This window comes from Pelodiscus sinensis, chromosome 1, assembly GCF_052426305.1.
Source record: "Pelodiscus sinensis isolate ZL-2025 chromosome 1, ASM5242630v1, whole genome shotgun sequence".
NCBI lineage: Eukaryota > Metazoa > Chordata > Testudines > Trionychidae > Pelodiscus > Pelodiscus sinensis.
Window position 1 is genome coordinate 335,042,958 of NC_143052.1, and position 13,455 is coordinate 335,056,412.

The following is a 13,455-nucleotide window of genomic DNA, read 5'->3' on the forward strand; positions in this document are numbered from 1 at the left end:
ATGCAAATAATTTGTAATATGAATACAAACAAGATGGAGTGCGACCATCTGCAAAGGTTATTTGCATTTTTATTAGCAGCTAGTGTTAAATCTTGGATTAGAAATGACAGAATGCATCAATTTGATCAGGTATGTGTAGAAACCTACACTATAGTCCATGGGCCAAATTCTGCCCTGTTACACTGATGAAAATCCAAAGTAACCCCATTGACTTCCATGAACTTAAGCTTTATTTACAAAGCAGGGTATGACCCTCTGTTTCAACTAAACTGATTTAAACAAGTCAGGTACGCTTCTGAACATTGACCATTATGCAGTTTAAGACTTCTGTTGCACATATCTGCATTTTTCATCCATGTCATGGATTCATTTAAGTAATAATTTAGCTTTGCAGACATGAGGGTAATATCGTGATGAAGTTTTAGGTCTGCTGCTACTGTTAATATTAATGAAAGTTCCATGGCTAAAAAACCTTGAGCATAGAGTTGAGACCATTCCCCAAGAATTCAAATTTTACTCTACAGATTTCTGCGGTGTATTTGCATGGATTCTGACAGGCCCTGAACCAAGCCTTTTTTTGTGTGATGGCATGACAAAATGATGCATAGGAGGAATTCAAAGCCTGAGAAGTTCTCTTTGATGCCTTTGTCGCTTCATATAATCATATAGTAAAGGAACCCATGGAAAGGTTGGCAGAGGCACAAAACAGCAAAAACCAACCCACAATGTTCTTTGAACAGAAAAAAAAAAGGCTGTAAACAGCCTTCCTCGGAGAATAAAAATGCAGCTGTTTAATTGTATAATTGTCTCTACCACTCTGAATAACAGACTAATGAGATTTTAATTTGTTTTATATAAAAAGAATAAATAAAGGGAGAAACTGTTAGTTTGAGTTTGTGTAAATTCATTAAGATGGTTGTGTGGACCTAGAAGAGCAGTTCTCAATCTTTTTCATATACAGCCACTCCTTGACTTACAAACACACTGACTCACGACTATCCATACTTATGACCAACTCCCATTAACCCCATTATAATATTTTTGAGTTGAGAACCATGTACTTCAAGTTTTTCAAACAGTGCGGGCAGCACGTTTAAGGGTATTTCCGACTTACAACCAAATCGAGTTATGGCCAGGTGTTCGGAACGTAACCCGTTCATAAGTCAAGGACTGCCTGTAGTACTCTCCTCTTATCTAGCTGAGAACTATCCAGAACAACCCTCCTTGTCAGCAGTAAGGACTGGATGGTTCGCTACCTCTATGTTGAAAATCTCGGACCTGAAGGAATTGGTTGGCTTGCACTTGTCCCACAATGTTATTAGTACCCTCAGGGCTACAGTTAGATTCTATAAAAGCAGCTGTATAGCAGCTAAATACAGTTGACACAAATGATTTGGCTCCTTAATATTACAGTCTATTTTGTAATAGAAAGGTCTTAGTGTTATGTGTCTGTTGTTCTCCCTAAAGAGAAACATAGGTCATAGTTCAATGCACATTTTATAATAGAATTATGTGAGATTTATTCATTTTTCCTTCAGGGAGAGTTCCCATCTCAGACCTTTCTTAATTAAAAGACCATGGTTCAAGCTATTTAATATTGTTTCTTTATTCTCTAGAGAAAGAGTTCCTGACTTTGAATTATCCAGTTCATTCTAAATGTTTGTTCAGAACTAAAAACCACACAAGCAAATGTAAGTGTGGAATTCTGAATTTGTAGTTCTTACCACATAATTCCTTGTGTAGGAGAAAATGTTATTTGTTGTTAATATCCATGTTTTTGTAAAACCATCTTTAAACCAAGAACTTGTTGTGTACCTGCTTTTCTTCTTGCAGCCAGCAATATGAAATTTAGCAACCCATATAGTTTGACATTCAACTCCTGTTGTAACCCAGGAAATCTATGGCCACACTGAGTTCAGTAATATCTACTCTGGTTGTTATATATGTGGCTTGATACTTTGGCCAGTCCAGAGCATTTTCTCAACTCTCCTTTACAGTGACAGTTAGATTTCTGTTTGTAGATTATATATGTTTGGTATCCAAAATATTTTGTTGAATATTGATTTATGTTTTGATGAGAGAGCAGACTAAAGTTTTCCATCAGTTTAAATTGACTTTTGTTAGTCCCTCTGACTTTTCAGTTTTGACCTTTTGTCCTAAACTGCTTTAGTGTTAGTTGGATTTAACTGTCTTCCCCTATTGCTTCCTTATGCATCATATTGTAGTGTTCACCTTGCATCCTTTCATATACCTAAAGGATAATGTACTACTGGATGTGCTGGAAAAAAGTTATCACAAGGAAGGGAATTTGGCAATACAATCGAGTGGGAAAAGCACTTAATCAGAATTTTTGTTTTGATCTGTCATATGGACATCCTCTTTGCATATGTGAATGGTCTCTTTTCCTAGTCTTTGCTTAGTTACCACTTATATTGGTTTGGAATGACCTAAATCTTTAAAATGGATTTAGAATACTAAACAGGAAGAATTGAACATTGTGATTGTCATCTCTCTTTTCAACTCTTCATAGTGTGACATAGTGCTCCACTTCTGCTATTTTGAAATAGCCCCTCACCAGGGCCATTCTAAGTTATTCCTCCCTAGTGCCTCGTGGGGCTCTAAATCAAAATAGTGCATCCACATTAGGGAAGCCTGCCTCGAATTAATTTTGAGGCTTCCCTGTAGTGTGGATGCTCTTATTTTGAAATAAGCTATTCTGGAAGATATCTTTCGGAATAGCTTTTTCCTAAATAAGCTTGCAGTGTAGACATACCCAGAGTCAGTCTAGCTTTCAGGGACATTTTTAAGGTTAATCAGTAGTGGTTGAAGTAGCTCCCTGACAGCTGCAGGTGACTCAGTTTAGCCAGTTAACCAATTAAATGGGATTTTACATTCCTAATCAGACCCTAATGTCATAGGAATTTGAGAGATTTTGTACTGCATGTATAAAGTCACTTGTCGAAGATGCCAGGACTAGCTCTGTTATTGTGGAACGAGCAGTGGACCATTAATGGCTGCAAAAGCAAAACCTCCTTGTTATTTTGTTTTACACATCATTGAAACATGATTTTTTCAAGCCAGGGCTCTCCCCTTACAGTGTACTCAGTTTGATAAAAGAATGACAACTCCTGATTCACTGACCACACTTTTTGACATAGCTATGTTTTACTTTTTGAAGTCCCCTCTTCACATTCTAGTCATAATAACTAGAAGCAAGCCTGATTGGCTAGTGAGATCTAATAAGACCACAGTCTACGATATGAGCAACCATGTGTAGTAATAATTTTTAAACATAGCTGACTGTGATTGAGATGTACCTCATGTCTGCAGCTTATGTGCCATTCAAAGATCTTTATATCACTTAGTTATATTAAAAGTAATGCCTCATGTTTAATATATAAGTCGATGGTATATGCAAATGTATCATGATATATAGTTTAAAGTAAGGCTGAAATATTAAAGTTTCAGCAAGAAAAAAAAGGCTCCAAGGTGTTGAACCCATTAGAATTTTGGTTGGAAATGTCAAATTTGAATCCCTGGGTTAGAATTTATCCATATAAATCTAATCTGATTTGAAATATTAACAGAACAGTTTTCTGGCTGTGGATTAAATCTCGCAAGAACATTTGTTCTCATGAGATACTAGTCTCAAACAGAAGCAATCACATGAAAGCAGCTATGAAAAAAAATATAGCACCATAAAATCCAAACCCCCAAATAGTGCTGATCCATATTATAATTCAATCTCTAGTCCAAATATGACCTAGATCCATATCAAACCACCACCACACCTGCCTATCTGTAGTTCCAGCGTTTGTAATTCCATAATTTTTCTACAAATGGTTATTAATTACTATTTTGTTTTGTGAATTATAAATACATCTATGTATGATAAGATGTAGAACCTTTGTAATGCTGTTCATTTATAGATTTAAACTTGTGTAAATATTATTCCCTTCTTACAGATGGGTGAAATTGAGAGAGTGTAAAGCTATTAAATGTTTTGAGTTGAAAATAGAATCCAAATTTTCTGATTTATAATATGGAAAAAAAGTTCAGTCTGAGATAAGTTTTTTAGCAACTTGTAAGTCAAGGGAACTTTGAAGCCTGATTTTAATGTGTACTGATGAAGAGCAACATGTTAATATTCTGTTTCTACAAAGCACAAAAGAAGTCGGTTATCAAAATGGTGTTGATTATATTTCACAGCTGCTTAACTGATTTTAAATGAACACAGAAGTGTGAAATTATTCAAAAAGATAAAACTGGCTGTCCTACCACCTTTTAAAGTCTGTTAACTGTTATAAACAGAAGGGCTGTCAAGAATACAAATGCTTAAATTGTGGGTACGTTGAGTTGAATATGAATGAATGGTTTATATTGTAAGCAATATAAATATCTATTTATCACAGTGATGAGCATTAGAGGAAATGTTTCAAAAAGATAATTTAATGCAATTAAAATGTGTAGGGATAGGGGTGGGGGTTATCCTGTCTGAGTAAAGATCTTTGGGAGCATCTTCAGAAGATTAAGAACACAGCTTGTTATCCTGCACGTAGGAAGTAAATGGATAGCATGTTGGCAATTAGCCAGTCTTGGTTAAAAAGCTTTTGATACAGTCTCCCATAATATTCCTGCCAGCAAGTTAAGTTTGGCAGTTGGTTTCAAGCGGAGTGTCCCAAGGATTGGTTCTAGGGCCCGTTTTGTTCTCCAACTACAACTCACTTCCTCAGATGCTGAAGAGAGAGGGAAAAGGATACAATGTCAGAAAATGCTTTTTTGTTTACTGATGAATGTGTCAGCTTTGATTGCTCTACGAAATTAGTTTGGAGTGTATATGTTGTAGGGGATGTTTCCCATTTCCAGTATGGGTGGCTATTTGGTGGGTGCCGGTTTGAAGAAACAGGCTTCCCAAAGTTGTATCTTTGTTATTGGCTTTAGCTTCTTGTTTTGGTAAAAAGAACTGTGTGTGCCCTTGCGTGGGTTCAGTCCTAGGTGATTGATCAAAGCAAAACAAAAAAATCTAGTTCAGCTCATCCAGCAGAATTCATAGCCCCCTGGCATTTAATTATATGGCTCTGCAAATTATGTTCCTAGAGATTTTTTTTCTTTCGTAATGATACTGCATCTTGATTGGCTAAATTGAATATATGTCAGTGGAGTAGTTTTCCATTATGTGTTCATACCGCAAGATTGCACTGATATGATCTGCTTCTGGCAACTGTAAAATAGAAAAGGGTAGCATTATTATAATAGGAGAGGTGCAGCACAGAGAACAAAAGTCAGAGACTTGCTACTAACTTCAAAGTTGATGATAAAGAAGTATGACCCTTTCTCAAGCTCCCAGCTGACTCCAGTATAAATTGTGATTGATTGCATGGTGAATGCAGAATAAAAACTTTTTAGTGGTAATTAAATAGCAGTGTCGGGTTAACCACAAATAATTTATGTAATTTATATACAAATCATTTCTCAGGACATAGCTGACTAGTAAGCAAAGGAATGTTAGTGTATTGAAATCCAAACCAGTGTTTCGTAAAGTTATGAAGGCAAAAGTTTTAAGTGAAAATTTTTGTTCCTTTTCTATTTTGAAGTAGAGGACTGAAACTTCTGAAGCTAAGAGGGGGAAAATGAACTATATAGGTATAAATAACTCAGCCTTGTTGAACCACAGAGGAAGTGTACCTAATGTTGGAGCTACATCTCATGAGAGTTTATGTCCACATTATCAGAAAAGGTGTTCTTTGGATGGACAAAAAGGAAAAAAACAAGACTCTAGCCAAATCAAGTGGCCATCTCTTTTTACAGTATTCAAATGGCGACAGAGTTTGGAAGAACGCATTATGAAGAAGCACAAAACTAGTTTGAATTGTTTTCAGGTAATGTATTGGACTGGGATATCTTCAGTATTATTATTAGGAGATTTAAGTTAATCATAACCAATTTATGTGTTAATTTAGGTATCTGATGTCGGTAATATAGTACATATGTGCACCAAAAGTCTGCTAATTTTCACTAATGACTCAGACACATTGTGAATAAATTAAGTTTTCAGATATATCAAGTAAATGAACAAACTGAATAAAGTAAACAAGTTTCAGAATATACTTTATTCATATTTCAATATATATTAGTTTTAACTGATGTTTTACAAACATCAGAAAATGTTTTTTGGATATTTTGTAAAAATAAGAAAGCCTTCTTTTTCATACATATCATATAGACATTCTACTAATAATTATTTGGAAAAAAATGATGAAAGGCTTTTATTTAAAATGGAAATTTGGAGGTTGTGTGAATTAAGTTCTACATATTTTATTGAAAAAAACCCAGAAACATTAAATAATGTTCATATTGCCATAACAGCTAAATGCTAATAATGCTTTTTGAATAACACTGCAAGTTACAGGAGCACTCTGTTTTTCTTCAAACTTAGTAGAACACCATTTTTAGCCAAGTACCCAAATTACATTAAATGGATATGATTTAAAGAGTTGACAGAATAAATAAGACTTTTAATTCGCTTTTGTATGATTCATACAGTGAAATCCTGGCCCCAGTAAAATCTTTGACAAAACTTCTATTGAATTTCATGGGACTGGGATTTTGCTAATCTTTAAAATACATTTATAGGACAATTATTATATGCACTATGAAAATTAATACAAGATTATATGTGTATTTCCATATGTAGATATAGATATGAATTTGTGTTAAAACCATAAATATGTGGAAATCAGGTAGAGATAAGGCATAAAATCTAGATAAAAATAAATCATTTTTAGGATTCGTCTTTTGTTTCTGTTGCTTAATATTACCTGTCTGAAGAATTAACACTTTATTCCCATCCAAGTCTCTCACACATAGCTGAATAATTAATATTGTGAATATAATGATAGTTTATCATCATCAAAGGATTTCTACTCACTTAGACTCGAATTTTAAAAGTTTAAAAACAAAATGATACAGAGGATTTCAAAGCTTGTGGAATGGTTAAATTATAACTCTATTAGCTGTGACTGGATTTGTGATAGTTAACGGTTAATCATAGTCATTCACAAATCAGTTCTTTTCAGAAATGGCCATTTTAAAATTCATATTTGAAATGCTGTTCAGGTTCTGGTAGAGGGTTACTTGAAACAATACTTATTATGTTCATGTTTTAAATAGTCACTTATAAAATATACCACATTATACCTTGGTTTGCCCATTTAACTATCACAATCAGAGAAAATCCTCTTGCTGGTACTTTTTATCTCTTTTCTGTGCCTGCCAAACTGATTCTAATCCTATTTTATCTCCCAGGATTATATTTTAATATTCCATAAAATATAAATGTTTATATTGGATTATGATAAATCAAGTATGTAATTCTATAATCTTATTATCATTAGCGTATGCCAGGAAGGGTAAAAATTGTCAAAGGATGGCAAATTTAAACTGGAGCATTGTAAAGTATTTTCATATTTAAAGTAGAGATGTTCATGCGTTGAACTGTGGATTTGAATTGCCAACATTTTTCACTTGCTTTTATGAAAAGCTCCTTAATAACATGTTCAAATGGTTTGTGTATGCATATATATAAATAAAGAGACAGGCAAAATAGAATTTTATTTATGTGTGTACTGTTGGGACAATATATAGAAAATGCGTGATGATATGGTTGCAGACTTCTATACTGTGATATGACTGAGATGATTCATAGAACTTATTAAGTATCATATGGCCGATACCAAATTTCTAATTAATATTTAGTTCAAAAGAAGAAAAAAGGGGCAAGGTAGCCCTAAAACTGACATAAATTGGAATATGCTGTTCCATACATCACTGCACATGTTTTAACTTTTTATGTTGGGATAGAGGAGTGAAATGCCCACAAGGTGCATGGAAACTCAATGTTGAACCCAAATTAAGAAAAAAACCTAAGTGTAATAATTAAATTGCCACCATAGCCAAACAGCAGACAGAAGCAAAAAGGTGTCCTTTAAATATTGGACATCAGATCTTCCTGAGGGAAATAGAATGGAGCATAAACTGTGGCAAGTTAAGTATAGAAGTAGAATTAGGGAGGACAAAAAGAATTTGAGGAGCGACTAGCTAAATGCCCCAAAATTAACAATGTACATTAGAAGCAGGAAGCCTTTCAAATAATCATTGGAACCACTGGACAATGGAGTTGCTAATGGAGCACTTCAGGCAAATGAGGCCATTACAGAGAAGCTCAATGAATTCTTTACATTTGTCTTCACTGCAGAAGATGTGAGGGAATATTTACAGGCGAGCCATTCTTTTTAGGTGCGAAGTCTGAAGAACTATCCCATATTGAGGTGTCAAATATGGACACCTTAATTTGGAACAAATTAATAAAGAGTGGGTAAGTTCCCAGGCCCAGATGGTATGCATCCAAAAGTTCTGAGGATATGAAACTGGTGTAACTGTCAACTGTGGTATGCAACCTATTGCTTAAACCAGACCTTGATTCAGGTGACTAAATGATAGCTGATGTAACAATGATTTTGAAAAAGGCTCCAGTGAAGCATTAAAGAGATCTCACAGAACTGGGTGACTGGGCGACGAAATGGCAGATGAAATTCAGTGTTGATAATACAAAGTCATGCATATTGGAAAACATAATCCCCACTTCCCATACAAAGTAACAGAGTCTCTGTTAACTTTCCAATAAAGAAATCTTGGTGATAGTGTCCAGGAACAAAATCCCTGGGTTTGGTTTTCTCATGTTTTGTACCTTTTGTGCAGCTATTTATACCTTTGCAAAATAAATGTGGAAAAACTATCATCAGTGACTGTGCATTAAGAATTCTAATGTGGGAGCATAAACAACTCAATGTATGAAATTTTAGTTTGTACTGATTTCACTAGTACATTTTTTGTAGCCAGTTGTAAAACTAGAGGATATCTAGATGAGTTGATGTACCCCCTGAAAGACCACTTCATACACACAGTAGTTCAGTGTACCTGCTGAACTACTGTTGTAGACTTTTACACTTGAGTTTTGCCTTGTGGATGGAAATCTGACTGCAGGCATGCACTCATATCTCTGAAACTCCTTGGTTCTAAGAGTGAGTCAGATCGTTTGGGAAAGTAGAGATTAGAGGTAGACCTCATTGCCATTCATGGTGTAAGTTTGATGTCCTTCTGATCATGACACTCGGGATAGATCATGTCTTTACTCAGTAGAAAGCTCAGGCATGTCTGTTTTGTCAGTTCTTTTGGTAACAAGGGCCCTAGCAAAATAAATGGCAATAGCCTCATACTGATTTTGACAGGTTTACTTCTCCTTTCTATGACAGATGGCAAGATACTTATTGCCAGGACACCTTGCACTATTCCTGTCTGCGTAAGGCATAATATCTCTGAGTAGGCAGACTGACATCCCTACCTCCCCAAATAATCGAGGGGGTCTCAGTGACCTGTGCTAGGACCACAAGCTCTCACTGTCAATTTTTTAATCCTACTTAAAGGATAACTGTTTCTTAGACTATTTCACAACTATACAGCTGGTCCCCGAGTTGCGAATGGTCAACTTAAGACCGTTCGCAGTTACGACCAAAAATGTCGTAAATGGCGGACCCCGAGTTATGAACGCGATCCGCACTTATGAACAGCGCGGTCACGTGTAACTCAATGGGGTCCGACTTACGAACAAACCGAGTTATAACCAATTGCTTGGTCTGTAACCGGTTCGTAAATCGGAAACAGGCTGTAGTATGGTCTCCTCAATCCCTCAACATCAGGCTTATTCAGGGTATTATAGTTTTCAAATCCCCTGTTATAGTCCAAAAGTGTTGTGGGATCTCCACAGATTGCTAAATAACGTAATTAAAAGCTTTCCTCAGGTACTGTGCTGCTAAGGTCAAGTTTTTCTTTTACTTGTCACTTCTCTGCTAGCAGTGGCTTTGATTAATTCAAATATATATATATATATATATATATATATATATATATATATATATATATATATATATATATATATATATATATATATAATAAGCTGAGGCCCAGTGTTGAAAACCCTGCAAGATGATAGAACTGAATTTTGTAAGCAATTTTCCTTTCCATGGTTTAATTTGCAGTTGGTTCCTAGTAACATACTTTGCATCATATACACAGAATATATATACTGTTTTGCTCGACAGTATATAGGTTAATGGTTGAAAGCAGCCTGAAATATTGGACCTTTCTTTCCCTTTATTACAATTTATTGAATAGCAGTCTGTTTTAAGGTTTCTATATTTCACATTTATTAAAGACATCAACTGAATACAAAATCATTTTCATTCTATCTGAAAGGGAAAGCAAACTTCTGTATAAAACTGTTCCATTGCATAAATATGTCATGTCTGTAACTAACCCTTGTGAGAGAGTCCTCTTCAACTCATTCGTCTCTTGCTGTATGTTCATCTTCTCTTCATTTTTTCTAAGTCCCAAAGTGAGACTTCACTTCAAAAGCAAAGCAAAGAACCTTAGGCAATAAAAATATTTTTCCCTACTACATATACTTGCTCCTTTATCAACAAACACTGAAGGCATCACTATCAATTGGTTTTACCATGTTGTATCTGAGGGTATGTCTACAGTTGCACCCTCTTTCGAGAGAGGGATGCAAATGCAGACATTCGAAATTGCAAATGAAGCTGGGATTTAAATATCCCATGCTTCATTTGCATAATCACATTATGGCGCTAGTCACACCACCTCCCCCAGTCACACCACCGTGTATCCCCCACCCCCGGGAGCACCACTGAGGCTGACCACCCCCACAGGACCCATCAGCATGCCTACCCAGCCGCTTGCTCCACTGGGATGCCTAGTGTGGCCACTGTGTGCTACCCTGCACAGCTCCTCTTCTTTCTCCCCTACCAGATCAGGGAGCTCCATGGGAGCCCTCCCCCCTCTTACCATAATTTAAAGCAAGGTCAGCCCTCCTCCTTTGCTCCTGGTCCCAGGGAATTCCAGCAGTAGAGGTCTGTGTGCCCCTTTTCCTCTGTCCCCCTGTTACGGGCTGGAGCTCTGGTGGGGGAGGCCTACGTGGAACCCCCCAGTGCTTCCTGCCCCTCAGCCCCAGGGAATGCCACTGAGGGAGGCCAGTGACCCCCTTCCTCTGTGCCTGGTGAGCCCCAGCCAGGGCATCCAACTCCTGGCTCTGGTCCAGGCTCCTTCCCCCAGCCCCTGCCCCAGGCTGACCCCTCTCCCCAACCACAAACCCCGTCCCCCCAACACACACACAGTTCCCTGCACCAAGCCCCCTCTCCAACCTCTGGCAGTGCACTTCTTCCCTCACGCCCCTGGGTCAGACTAGCAGCACGTCTGCTTGTAGGGTTTTAAGTTATAGAACAAATCATGCCAAACCAACCTAATGTCTTTGACAGGGTTGTTGGCTGAGTGCAGTGGTTGTCAGCTTGGGGTCTAGGGCTCCCTGGGGGCCTTCAAGAAGGTTTCAGGGAGTTCTCCAAGCATAGCTGGCATTAGACTCACTATGTGCCAGGGCAGAAAAGCCAAAACACTGCAGCAAAGGACTGCAACCTGGGTCCCTGAGCCCCACCACCTTAGAGCTGAAATTACTATAAAATGGGTGCACAAATGTTTTAAATAGTATATCTGAAGAGAGTAGTTAATGGTTCACTGTCAAACTGAATGAAAATATCTACTATGGTCCCTCAGGGTCTGTCTTAAGTCTTGTACCAGGAAATATTTTCATTAAAGACTCAAATAATGGAGCAGAGAGTATGCTGGTAAAATCTGCAGATGGGAGGCATAGCTAGCACTTTAGAAGACCAGGTTAGCATTCAGAGCTACGTTGATGTATTGTAGAATTGTTCTGGAATCAGCAAGATGAAATTAAATGAAGAAAAGCGAAAATACTAAATTTAAGAAGGAAAAATGACCAAATGCACAGCTACAAAATGGAGAATAACTGGGTAGGTAGTAGCACTGGTGAAAAGGGCTTGGGGATTACCGTGGATCACAAACTGAATATCCATCAGTGCTGAGAGACAATTGAAAGAAACAATAATGTCATTCTGGGATGTATTGACAGGAATGCCATATGTAAGACATAGGAGGTAAGTGTCCTGCTCTCAGGTGGCGTATTATGTCAATTCCAGAGCCACACTTTTACAAAATGTGTAGACAAATTGGAAAGAATCAAAGAACAGCACATACCGTATATACTCGAGTATAAGCCGAGTTTTTCAGCACATTATTTGTGCTGAATAATGCCCCCCTCGGCTTATACTCGAGTCAGCGTCTCGAGAACAGCGTCTCGGGCGGGCTCAGCGCATCTCTGCCGCTGGCCGGGTCTAGCCCCGGAAGTCGGGGCGAGAAAGCCCCGTTCGTAAGCTGCTCCGGTGCCCCTGGTCTGCTGGAGACCGTCTCCAGCAGACCAGGGGCACCGGGCGGGTTCCCGCGCTTCTGAGGCTTTGCTACAGCAAAGCCTCAGAGGCGCGGGACCCCCCGCGGCTGCGGCTTCAGTCCGGGAGCCTGTGGTCTGCTGGGGACGGTCCCCAGCAGACCACAGGCACCCAGATTGAAGCGGCAGCAGCGGCGGTTCCCCGCGCCTCTGAGGCTTTGCTCTGGCAAAGCCTCAGAGGCGAGGGACCCCCCCGCGGCTGCGGCTTCAGTCCGGGAGCCTGTGGTCTGCTGGGGACCGTCCCCAGCAGACCACAGGCTCCCGGACTGAAGCCGCAGCCGCGGCGGGGTCCCTCCCTCTGAGGCTTTGCCAGAGCAAAGCCTCAGAGGCTCTGCTCCCCGTGTCCCTGGTATGCTGGGGAGGGGGGGGGGCGCAGCTAGTGTGCTTCCCCCCCCCCAGCAGACCAGGCTTTTGTTTTGGACTCTGGGGCAGAGCAGCTGGGGCGCTGCCGATTGGTCCTGCAGCGCCTGCTCTGGGCACTACTGGACCAACCCGGCAGCACCCCAGCTGCTCTGCCCCAGGTCCTGATTCAGCCACTGCTGGTCAGTTTCAGCAGTGGCTGAATCAGGACGCCTGGGGCAGAGCAGATGGGGTGCTCCTAGGTTGGTCCAGTAGCACCCAGGAGCGGCGCTACTGGAGCAACCCAGCAGCACCCCAGCTGCTCTGCCCCAGGCGTCCCCAAGTCAGCTTCTGCTGAAACTGACCAGCGCTGACTACAGGAAGCCCCAGGCAGAGTTGCTCTGCCCCGGGCTTCCTGGAATCAGCTGCTGATCAGTTTCAGCAGCAGCTGACTTGGGGACGCCTGGGGTTCTTAAGTTGATTCTGTATGTAAGTCAGAACTGGCGGTCAGTTTCAGCAGCGGCTGAATCTGGACGCCAGTTCCGACTTACATACAGATTCAACTTAAGAACAAACCTACAGTCCCTATCTTGTACGTAACCCGGGGACTGCCTGTACTGTTTTATTAAAAATATTTAATCTGTCAAACTGCTGAATAGTTTCATATTAGTACAGTAACTTACGCC

At 39.2% G+C, this 13,455-nt stretch overlaps 1 protein-coding gene across 12 annotated transcripts in view; it reads left to right on the forward strand.

Annotated features, from left to right (window-relative positions):
- Nucleotides 1-13,455, forward strand: part of DLG2 (discs large MAGUK scaffold protein 2) — a 1,584,089-nt gene that overhangs the window by 870,596 nt on the left and 700,038 nt on the right. The gene's annotated exons all lie outside the window — the stretch shown is intronic.